A 10,861-nucleotide genomic window follows, 5' to 3' on the forward strand; every position below is an offset into this window, starting at 1 on the left:
CAAGTAATTAAGAAGATCATACACCATGATCAGGTGGGATTTATACCAGGAATGCAAGGATGGTTCAACATTAAGAAAACCATCCACAGAATTGACCATATCAACAGTCTAACAAACAAAAATCACATGATTATCTCAATAGATGCTGAAAAAAGCCTTTGACAAAATACAGCATCCATTCCTATTGAAAACACTGAAAAGTATAGGAATAGAAGGACCTTTCCTAAAATTAATAAACAGTATATGCCTAAAACCATCAACAAACATCATATGCAATGGGGATAAATTAGAAGCCTTCCCAATAAGATCAGGAGTAAAACAAGGATGCCCATTATCACCTCTATTATTCAACATAGTACTAGAAACACTAGCAGTTGGAATTAGAGAAGAAAAAGAAATTGAAGGTATCAAAATAGGCAAGGAGGAGACTAAGCTATCACTCTTTGCAGATGATATGATGGTCTACTTAAAAAATCCTAGAGAATCAACTAAGAAGCTTGTAGAAATAATCAACAACTTTAGCAAAGTTGCAGGATACAAAATAAATGCACATAAATCATCAGCATTTCTATACATTTCCAACACACTAGAGCAGCAAGAAGTAGAAAGAGAAACACCATTTAAAATCACCCTAGATAATATAAAATACTTAGGAATCTACCTACCAAAACAAACACCGCAATTATATGAAAACAACTACAAAACACTTTCCAAACTAATAAAACTGGATCTCAACAATTGGAAAGCCATTGATTGCTCATGGGTAGGACGAGCTAACATAATAAAAATGACAATTCTACCCAAATTAATTTACCTATTTAGCGCCATACCTATCAAGGTACCAAAAAACTTCTTTACTGAATTAGAAAAAACTATAACAAATTTCATTTGGAATAACAACAGATCAAGAATATCAAGGGAAATAATGAAAAAAATGTGAAGGAAGGTGGCCTAGCAGTACCAGATATTAGACTATACTATAAAGCAGCAGTCATCAAAACAATATGGTGCTGGTTAAGAGATAGAGAGGAGGATCAGTGGAATTGACTTGGGGTTAATGACATCAGCAAGACAGTGTATGATAAACCCAAAGAGCCCAACTTTGGGGACATGAATCCACTATTTGACAAAAACTGCTGGGAAATTTGGAAAACAATATGGGAGAGATTAGGTTTAGATCAACATCTCACACCCTACACCAAGATAAATTCAGAATGGGTGAATGACTTGATTATAAAAAGAGAAACTATAAATAAGTTAAGTGAACACAAAATAGTATACCTGTCTGATCTCTGGGTAAGGAAAGTTTTTAAAACCAAGCAAGAGTTAGAGAAAATTACAAAATGTAAATTAAATGGTTTTGATTATATTAAACTAAAAAGCTTTTGTACAAACAAAAACAATGTAGTCAAAATCAGAAGGGAAACAACAAATTGGGAAAAAATCTTTATAACAAAAAACTCTGACAGGGGTATAATTACTCAAATATACAAGGAGTTAAATCAATTGTATAAAAATCAAGCCATTCCCCAATTGAAAAATGGGCAAGAGACATGAATAGGCAATTTTCAGGTAAAGAAATCAAAAGTATCAATGAGCACATGAGAAAGTGTTCCAAATCTCTAATAAGTAGAGAAATGCAAACCAAAACAACTCTGAGGTATCACCTCACACCTAGCAGATTGGCTAAAATGAAAGAAGGGGAGAGTAATGAATGAATGTTGGAGGGGATGTGGCCAAATTGGGACATTAATGTATTGCTGGTGGAGTTGTGAACTGATCCAACCATTCTGGATGGCAATTTGGAATCATGCTCAAAGGGCTATAAAAGAATGCCTGCCCTTTGAGCCAGCCATACCATTGTTGGGTTTGTACCCCAAATAGATCATAAATAAACAGACGTGTAAGAAAATATTTATAGCTGCGCTTTTTGTGGTGGCAACAAATTGGAAAAGGAGGGTATGTCCTTCAATTGGGGAATGGCTGAACAAACTGTGGTATATGCGGGGGATGGAATACTATTGTGCTAAAAGGAATAATAAACTGGAGGAGTTCCAGGCGAACTGGAGAGACCTCCGGGAACAGATGCAGAGCGAAAGGAGCAGAGCCAGAAGAACACTGTACACAGAGACTGATATACTGTGGTAAAATTGAATGCAATGGACTTCTGTACCAGCAGAAAGCAATGACACAGGACAGCTCTGAGGGATTTATGATAAAGAAAGCTTCCCACATTCAGAGGAAGGTCTGCAGGAGAGGAAACATATAAGAAAAACAAATGCTTGAATGCATGAGCTGAGGCAGACATGATTGAGGATTTAAACACCTTGTGTCAGCCTCAGAGTTCATATGGTCACTTGATGATACAGGGACACCCATGGGTCACCAGTTGAGGAGGAAGAAATATTACAAACAGATAAAATAAGCTTCTTAATTAACTCAAAGTTTATCAGATCCCCTTGAGCTTTACCTGGAAGAGGGAGAGAGATTCAAAAACATATTTTCCCTTTCTATTTTGGTTCTACTGTTGGACTCAATGACAGAGTTGGAGATGCCTCAGGTAGAGATGTGTCCCAAGAGCTTCTCCTTGGCGCAGGATAAAGGCTGATGTCAGAGAAAAGACACCTGTCCACTCTAAAAAAACAAGAGAATTAATAAAGTTTCTAATCTAAGAAGTGATGATGCTTAAATACTCCCCTCCTTCCATCACTCCCTCAAACAAACTCTTCCTGGATATTCATTTGTGCATTTGCAGGTCTTAGCACTAACAAGTAATTTTTCAGATCCTGGACACTTCTCCATCAAGACAAGCCCTAAGGAAGTAAAATTGTGTTAGGTTAACCACTAATTGACTACCTTTATGCTTGGGACTTTACTGATGTTCACAGCGATGCCATTCAAAATACAGAGACAAATTTCTCATATGATTCCTGTCCTCCTGGTAATGCTCCTCCAGCTCTCACCTTCTGTGCACAAGACAGAGAAGGCCATTTGTTTCTTAAAAAATAGTCCCAGTCTCTCCAGAGATGGAGACCTAATTATTGGGAGCTTTTTCCCCATGCATTCTGTAGAAGTGAGCAATGACATAGGAGCAGGTCTCTTTCAAAGTCATCCTGACAAGAGTTGTAGAGATTATAAGTAAGTGCCAGCCTTATTATCTCTTGAAGTTCTTTTCATTGTGAAATTTATAAAAAGTACCATTAGAAGGGGCTTCATCCTTTTTTCTTTCACATTCTCTCTGGGATCTCTGCCAGATCTAGGTATATGATTCAAACAGTTGGCACTACCTTTTGTTTTATTTAATGGCATTGTGTATCAAAAGTATTTTGTAAATCTCAAAGAACCACATTAACTGCACTGAGTCTCACTTTCCTCCATTATAAAGTGGAGATAATAATAGTATCAACTTCTCATGGCTTTTGTGAAGCTTAAATGAGATCATACATGTAAACCACTTTACTAAGTATATAACTTTTAGCTATTATTATTATTATTATTATTAAATATTTTAGGTCTCAATTTCTTCCCCTGTAAAATAGCACCTACCACCTGAGGTTTTGGAGAGGTACTTCATTAGTGTCTGCCGTCATGTTCAGAACACATACAATACTGACAGCTTTCTGGAAGGTCAATTTTAATGTTTTCTTCTTCATTTACTGCCTCTGGGAAATTACAAAATATAGCAATATTTTAAAGTGTTGAAATTCAAAAGCAAAAACTAAATGGACAAAATAATTGACTCAATAACCGGAGTTTTGGCATTCAAAATCCAGATCCTTCTTCAGGAATGTTTGTGTTCCAGCACTATCATGGTGAAATACCTTGCAAGTCCTAGAGTGAATATATGCACATGGCTAGAAGATGGGAGCTGAGTAAGAATGGGAAAAGTTGTAAAATTAGCTAATGGTTTACTAAATATTCCCCTATGAGTTTGTTTCTTCATATTCTGTATCTACCATTATATGACTTTATCAATTATCACTTTCTATTTCTTGTTTTTCCCAGTCATCTGCCTTCTTCATTCAGCAGTCAAAATATGGAAACAAAGTCTCTATTACATTGCATTATATTATTTGAATTTCTTTTAATATTCTCTGTCCTTTTTCACCTCTTGCTCAGAGTTGGTTCTCACTGATTGCTGTGAGTGGTGGGTCCTCCTGCTCCCTCCACACCTAATGAGTTTTTAAATGTTCCTGAGAAACATCGATTTTGACTGAATTGTAGATAAGGGCAAGGAAGAGGGTGTTGATGGGACAAAACTTCCTTACAATCCAAATTCTAATTGAAAGGAATAATAATAAAGGAATGGTTTGCCTGAAGAATTAATTATTCTAGTATTTATTAAGCACTGTTATTTACCTGGCACCTTTCTAAAAGCAGCTGAGAGGAAATAAGCACAAAGAAAAAACGTATCCCAACTTACCAGGAACTTATATTTTAAAGAAGAGGAATATATTTTCATATAAAATGTACATTACATGAATATAATCTGTTTTAATATAATTTTACTTTCAGTGATTCTAATTGTATTGCAGTCTTTGCAAGTCCCTTTCAGGTTTATATGGCAAAGATAATGGAGTGCCATGGTTTGCCATTTCCTTCTCCATCTCATTTTACATTTGAAGAAACTGAGAAAACGGAGTTAATTTGATTGCCTAGAGTCACAAAACTACTAAATGTCTGAAACTGGATTTGACTGTAAGTCTAGTACTCTTTACACTGAGATCATTTGGAATGGAAGCACAAGAAGTTGGGAAGATCAAGATTAATGAAAAAGATCTGCAACTTTATGCTTGAGCCATGTCTTAAACAAAGACAGGGTCTTTAAAAAACTGAAAGGAGATATTTGTGCATATGTTGTTTTTCCAATTAGAAGATCCTTGAGGGAGGGAATGTTTCTTTTCTTTTTATCCCCAGCATCATGCACAGTGCCTGATATATATATATAAAGTGCTAAAAAATTGCTTGTTGACTGAGTCTAATGAATTTTTTTTATTATTTTGTTCTTAGTTTTCTACTCTCTATCCCTCAGGTGGCTGCACAAAAATTACCAGCTGGTTCTGGCCCTGGTATTTGCTGTGGAGGAAATCAACAGGGACCCCAATGTGTTGCCCAATATTTCTTCCCTAGGATTCCATGTTTACAATGCCTACCACAGTGATGAGAGAACCTTGGAGAGCTCCCTGAGATGGTTGTCTGGGCAGGGCCAGCTCATCCCTAACTATAGCTGCTTTGGGCAGGACAAGTCTGTGGCTATCATTGGAGGGGCCACATCAGCTCTGTCTATCCAGATGGGGACCCTACTTGAACTCTACAAGTTTCCACAGGTTGGGGGATACTGAATCAATTACCTTCTGTGCTTTTCGCAAACCACTAAGTATTGAGAGTCATAGAGTATCCTTCACTAATGACCAAACTATGGACTGAAGATAGATTTTATTATTCAAATTTTGGCATGTTTAAGTATCCTAGATATAAGCTTGAACAAACTGCCTATCTCTCTCCAGCAGACTCTGAAGATTACCCTGGGCAGCAGCATTCCCTAAGTCAAGCAGGTCCTTGGAAGCAGAACTAAGATGAGAACAGAAATGTCCTGACTTGTAGTTCAGTAGGGTGTGTAGGATGAAAAATTGTAAAACTTAGATGACTAGGAGAATATTCACATCCTCAACAGAAATAGGGAAGTTAGAAAAAAGGACAATTTTGGGGAGGGGTTAGTTTGAGGTTGGTCATGCAAGACACTCTGAGTCACGGAGAGAGATAAAATTGATAAAATTAATCTGAAATGTTATTAATGTAGAAGTGACAAGACTTTGAATTGTATATTAGAGAGATTATAGGAGAGGTGCCAGTCAAAGGTGATTCTGATGATAGGAATGGATTACATGGAGGAATAAATGACTGTCGAAGAGAAAAAGGAAAGTATGGAAAAGGAGCTTGGAAATAGGCAAATTGTGTGACTCATTTTCTTTTTATATATTATATATGATATCTTCAATTTTTTCAATTATATGTAAAAAAGTTTGAACATTCCTTTTTTTAAAATGTTGAGTTCCAAATTTTTCTTCACTCCCTAATTTATCTCTACCTTGACTAAGGAAGCATTTTGATAGAAATTTTACATTTGAAATCATGATAAATATATTCACATAGACCAAAGGGGGGAAAACAAGAAAAATTAAGACAAAATTTTAAATCTGCTTTGATATGCATTCCTATTTGATTTACTCTTTATCTGAAGCTGGACAACATTTTTTCCTCAAGTGATCTTCTGAAATATCTTGGATCTTTGTATTGCTAAGAATAACTGTAATCAATAGTTTATTATTTTAAAATATTGATATTACTGTATGCAATGTTTTACAAATGGTTTACCTCACTTCCCTTTGCACCAATTCATGCCATTCTAGGTTTGTTCTGAAAGCATGCTGCTCATTTCTTCTTAAAGCCAGTAGTGTTCCATCACAATCATAAACGGTAACTTTTTCAGCTCTCCTCCAGTTCCTACCCATCAGCACTCAATGTTTTTCCAATTGTTTAGATCTAGTTTTACTTGTTTGGAAAGTGTTTTGTAGTTATGTTCATATAATTCCTGGGTTTGTTTTGGGAGACAGATTCCTAAGTATTTTATATTGTCTAGGGTGATTTTAAATGGTGTTTCTCTTTCTACCTCTTGCTGCTGTGATGTGTTGGAAATAAATAGAAATGCTGATGAGTTGTGTGCATTTATTTTGTATCCTGCAATTTTGCTAAAGTTGTTGATTATATCTACTAGCTTTTTAGTTGATTCTCTAGGATTTTTAAGTAGACCATCATATCGTCTGCAAAGAGTGATAGATTAGTCTCCTCATTGCCTATTTTAATACCTTCAATTTCTTTTTCTTCTCTAATTGCTACTGCTAGTGTTTCTAGTGCAATATTAAATAATAGAGGTGATAATGGGCATCTTGTTTCACACCTGATCTTATTAGAAAGGCTTCGAATTTATCCCCATTGCGTATGATGCTTGGTGATGGTTTAAGATATATACTGTTTGTTATTTTTAGGAAAGGACCTTCTATTCCTATACTTTCTAGTGTTTTCAGTAGGAATGGGTGTTGTATTTTGTCAAAGGCCTTTTCAGCATCTATTGAGATAATCATGTGATTTTTGTTTGTTAGACTGTTGATATGATCAATGATGTGGATGGTTTTCCTAATATTGAATCATCCTTGCATTCCTGGTATAAATCTCACCTGATCATGATGAATAACACCCTTGATCACTTGCTGGAGTCTTTTGGCTAGTATTCTATATAAGATTTTTGCATCTATGTTCATTAAGGAGATTGGTCTGTAGTTTTCATTCCCTGTTTTTGATCTTCCTGCCTTTTGAATCACTACCATATTTGTGTCTTAAAATGAGTTTGGTAAGACTCCTTCTTTGCTTATTATGTAAAATAATTTGTGTAGTATTGGGATTAATTGTTCTTTGAATGTTTGATAGAATTCACTTGTGAATCCATCAGGCCCTGGTGATTTATTCTTAGGGAGGTCTTTAATGGCCTGTTCAAATTCATTTTCTGATATTGGATTATTTAAGTATTCTATTTATTCTGCTGTTAATCTAGGCAATTTATATTTTTGCAAATTTATTCAATATAATTGGGCAAAGTAGTTTTTAATGATTGCCTTAATTTCCTCTTCATTAGAGGTGAGGTCTCCCTTTTCATTTTTGATACTATTAATTTGGTTTCCTTCTTTCCTTTTTTAAATTAGATTAACCAGTACTTTGTCTATCTTAACTGTTTTTTCAAAATACCAGCTTCTAGTCTTATTCATTAATTCAATAGTTCTTTCTCTTTCGATTTTATTAATTTCTCCTTTGATTTTTAGTATTTCTAATTTAGTTTTCATCTGAGGATTTTTAATTTGTTCATTTTCTAATTTTTTTAGTTGCATGCCCAATTCATTAATCTCTACCCTCCCTAATTTGTTAATATATGCATTCAGTGATATAAATTTTCCCCTTTGAACTGCTTTGGCTGCATCCCATAGGTTTGGGTAAGATGTCTTATCATTTTCATTGTCTTCAATGAAATTATTAATTGTTTCTGTGATTTGTTCTTTCACTAAATTATTTTGGAGAATCATATTATTTAATTTCCAATTAGTTTTTGGTTTGCCACTCCATGTATTCTTACTAATAACTATTTTATTGCATTATGACCTGAGAAGCTTACATTTATTATTTCTGTTTTTTTGCATTTATTTGCCATATTTCTATGCCCTATTACATGGTCATCCTTTGTGAATGTTCCATGTGCTGCTTAAAAGAAATGGTATTCCTTTTTGTCTCTATTTATTTATCTCCATATATCTATTAACTCTAATTTTTCTAGGGTTTCATTCACCTCTCTTATCTCTTTCTTATTTATTTTTTGGTTTGATTTATATAGATCTGATAGGGGAAATTTGAGGTCCCCCACTAGTATGGTTTTGCTATCTATTTCCTCCTTGAGCTCCACTAGCTTCTCCTTTAGAAATTTGGAAGTTATACTGTTAGGTGCATACATATTGAGTACTCATATTTCTTCATTGTTTATACTGCCTTTTATTAGGATGTAGTTACCTTCCGTATCTCTTTTAACCTTATCAATTTTTACTTTGGCTCTGTCAGAGATCATGATAGCCACCCCTGCCTTCTTTTTCTCATTTGAAGCCCAAAAGGTTTTGCTCCATCCTCTCATTTTCACTCTATGTATGTCTCTCTGCCTAATGTGTGTTTCTTGTAGACAACATATGGTTGGGTTTGGGTTTCTAATCCACTCTGCTATTTGCATCCATTTTATTGGCGAGTTCATCCCATTCACATTCAGAGTTATAATTATCAACTGTGCATTCCCAGACATTTTGATTCTCTCTCCTAGTCCTGTCCTTTCTTCTTTCACTGTTTCCTTCTATACCAGTGTTTTGTTTTTAATCAGTTCTTATCATCCCTTCCCTTGTTGTACTTCCCTTTCTCCCCCTCCCTTCTTTTTCCCCTCTTATTGTTCTTTAAAGCCACACAGCGCTCCCCCTGAAGCCCTCTCCTTCCGTAGTATTGCTTCCCTCCACACCAGTCCTTTTGTTTCCCTTCTACTTCTCTATAGGGTGTGAATCAATTTTCTGCTCCTATGGATCTGATTGTTCTTCTCTAAGTTGATTTCAATACACTGAAGTATTGAATATTACCTCTCTCTAACCTCTTTACCATTACAGTGTATTGTTATTTTTCCCTGTAGATCCCACATGCTTCTTCATGGAATATAAATTTATTCCTTTTTGTTTCCTTTCCTATTTTTCTTATTATTATCTTCTTGCCCCCCCTCAGTTTTGTATATATACATACACACATACATACATACATACATACATACACATATATTTATATATCTCTTGACATTTCATCCTATACAGTTTAACCCTGTTTCCTCTATGTAAACTTCTTCTAGTTACCCTGTTGGTAATAATAATTTTTAATATTTGCCAATACCTTCTTTTCTTCTTGGGATATAAATGGATTGAATTTGTTGTGTCCCTTAAAGATAATAATTTTTTTTCTCCTCTCCCCATTCTCTTAATTACCTTATGTTGATTCTCTTGAGTTCTGTGTTGGGGCAGCAAACTCTGTTTAGGTCTGGTTTTTTCTTCATGAATGTTTAGAGGTCCTCAATTTTAGTGAACAACCATACTTTCCCCTGCAATAATATAGTTAGTCTTGCTGGATAGTTGATTCTTGGTTGTAGACCCAGTTCTCTTGCTTTCCAGAATATTGTGTTTCATGCCTTCCAGTCCTTCAATGTATCATCCTTCCTTATACTCACTCCCTGCTTCCTGATTCTCTGTGTGTACTCAAAGGCCTTTGCATTCTCCCTCCTTCACTACCCTTGTTGCCATATAATGTATCTCTTTGCAGATGAAGCAGCATGGATGTCATAGTAGAAACTTCTGAAATTTTAATAGCTCGGGATTTTTAAAGGCAACCATGTGTGTTACAGTCAAGTATGCTAGAAATGGCTTGGGAAGACTAAATTCAAATCTGGCCTCAGCCACTTATTACTTACCTACCTCTGTTTCCTTATCCTCAAATTGAGGATAAGAACATGTGTCCCAGGGTTGCTACGAGGATAAAATAGAATCATATTGATAAAGTGTTTTGCAAAACTTAAGATGCTGTATCACTCAAAGAGTTTACACAATCCTGTCTTTACAACAATCCTTTGATACAGAAAGGATAGAATCATTTTTTCCCAGTATTTAAAAGATCTGTAATACTGGGATAATATTTCCTGCCCAATTCAGTGCAGATTATATTGCCAGTATAATTAATTAAATTGTCTTCAGCAGTTGTTATGGACAAAAAGTTCATCCATTTTTAGTCAACAGGCTCATGAGGTTCTAAGAACTTAGCTAGGCTGGTTCTTGAATGAAAAATACATGTTCTATCACTGGATTTATAGTAAATGCCTTTCAGATAGCATAGATTTTAGAAATGGAAAGGACAGTAGAAGTAATCAAGTATAATACTGTCATTCTACAGATAAGAAAACTGAGACTTTAGGGGATTAAATAACTTGCCCTGAGTCACACAGATAGTAAGAGTATGAAAGTAGGAATGAACTAGGAGACTGCTCACTGGTAGTCTGGCACTTTATCTACCACACCATACTGCCTCTTATCACAAGACCTTTTCCAGTGTGTTAGAATCTGCCCAAATTTGTACTTGCATAGCCTTTAAGAACTGATAGGTACTTTCACAACACAAAGTAGAACTTGGATTAGGACTTTACTGAAGACATGTAAATAAACAGTTAGGTGGTACAGTGGATAGAACACTGGGT

General features: G+C 35.2%; 1 pseudogene; it reads left to right on the forward strand.

Annotated features, from left to right (window-relative positions):
* Positions 1-2,923: 2,923 nt before the first annotated feature.
* Positions 2,924-10,861, forward strand: part of LOC123230496 — a 92,114-nt pseudogene continuing 84,176 nt past the window's right edge.

This window comes from Gracilinanus agilis, chromosome 1 (genome assembly GCF_016433145.1).
Source record: "Gracilinanus agilis isolate LMUSP501 chromosome 1, AgileGrace, whole genome shotgun sequence".
Classification (NCBI taxonomy): Eukaryota; Metazoa; Chordata; class Mammalia; order Didelphimorphia; family Didelphidae; genus Gracilinanus; species Gracilinanus agilis.